This window comes from Malurus melanocephalus, unplaced genomic scaffold (genome assembly GCF_030028575.1).
Source record: "Malurus melanocephalus ecotype Western Australia unplaced genomic scaffold, MMel_1.1 scaffold_2524, whole genome shotgun sequence".
Classification (NCBI taxonomy): domain Eukaryota; kingdom Metazoa; phylum Chordata; class Aves; order Passeriformes; family Maluridae; genus Malurus; species Malurus melanocephalus.
In genome coordinates, this window is record NW_026625756.1 from 1 (window position 1) to 1,513 (window position 1,513).

The following is a 1,513-nucleotide window of genomic DNA, read 5'->3' on the forward strand; positions in this document are numbered from 1 at the left end:
TGTAAAATCACCTCCCCTGCATGGCCAGAGAGAGCCAGAGTCCCTAAAGCTGTAAAATCACCTCCAGAGCCCCTCAAAGCTATAAAATCACCTCCCCTGCACCGCCTGGGACAGGCTCTGCTGCAGGAACTTCCCCAAAAACTGCTGCTCATCCCCTATAGCCACTGCGGAGACAGGGGACAAACTGCCACAAACTCTTCTAGATCATTCCAGACCAACAGCTCAGGGGTGTCCTGGATGTTTTCACAACCCCTGGAGGGACAGAGGATAAACTGACAGCCACAAACCCCTCCAGATCCTCCAGCCCAGCATCTCAGGGAGCGTCCAGCAGAGATAGGGGACAACTGACTGTCACAAACCCCTCCAGAGTGCCCATCCCAGCAGTTCAGGGAGTGTCCTGGATGTCCACACCCACTGCAGGGACGAAGGACAAACTGACTGTCATAAATACTTCCAGATCATCCCAGAAGCTCAGGGGGTGTCCAGTTGGGACAGGGGACAAACTGACTGCCACAAACCCTCGAGATACCCCATCTCAGCAGCTCAAAGAGTGTCCTGGATGTCCACACCCCCTGGAAGGACAGGGGACAAACTGACTGTCACAAACCTCTCTAGAAGCCCCATCCCAGCAGATCAGGGAATGTCCTGGATGTCCACACCCACTGCAGGGACAAACTGACTGTCATTAACCCCTCCAGATCATTCCATCCCAGCAGCTCAGGGGTGTCCTGAATGTTCACATCCACATGGAGGGACAGGGGACAAACTGACACAAACCCCTTCAGATCATCCCATTATCTCAGGGAGTGTCCACCTGGATGTTCACACTCCCCAGCAGGGACAGAGGACAAACTGACTGCCACAAACCCCTCTAGAAACTTCCATCCCAGCAGATCAGGGGGTGTCCTGGATGTCCAAACCCACTGCAGGGACAAAGGACAAATTGACTGCCACAAATCCCTCTAGAACCTCCACCCCAGCAGCTCAGGGAGTGTCCAGCGGGCTGGGACAGGGGACAAACCGATGGCCATAAACCCCTTTAGATCATCCCATTATCTCAGGGAGTGTCCAGCTGGAAGTTCACACTCCCCAGCTGGGACAGGGGACAAACTGACTGCCACAAACCCCTCCAGACCCTCCATCTCAGCAGTTTTGGGGGTGTCCAGTTGGGACAGAGGACAAACTGACTGCCACAAACCCCTCCAGACCCTCCATCCCAGCAGTTTTGGGGGTGCCCAGCTGCTCTGTCTGCCCCTGCCAGACCGAAATCCCACCCTGAGCTCCTGCTCCACGCCGCGCCGGCGACAAAACGGCTGAAAATGCAACCAAGGGACGGGCGAAGCGCCAGGGGGGCGGTGGCAGTGACACTGGCGGCATTTCTGTGGCTTGGATGAGGTTCAGGAGAACAGGGGAGATCCCCCCCCAAGTTCTCAGATAAGGCTTCGTAAACACAATGATACAAAAAACATCGAAAACGCGCACACACACACACGCACGCACGCACAAACCGACG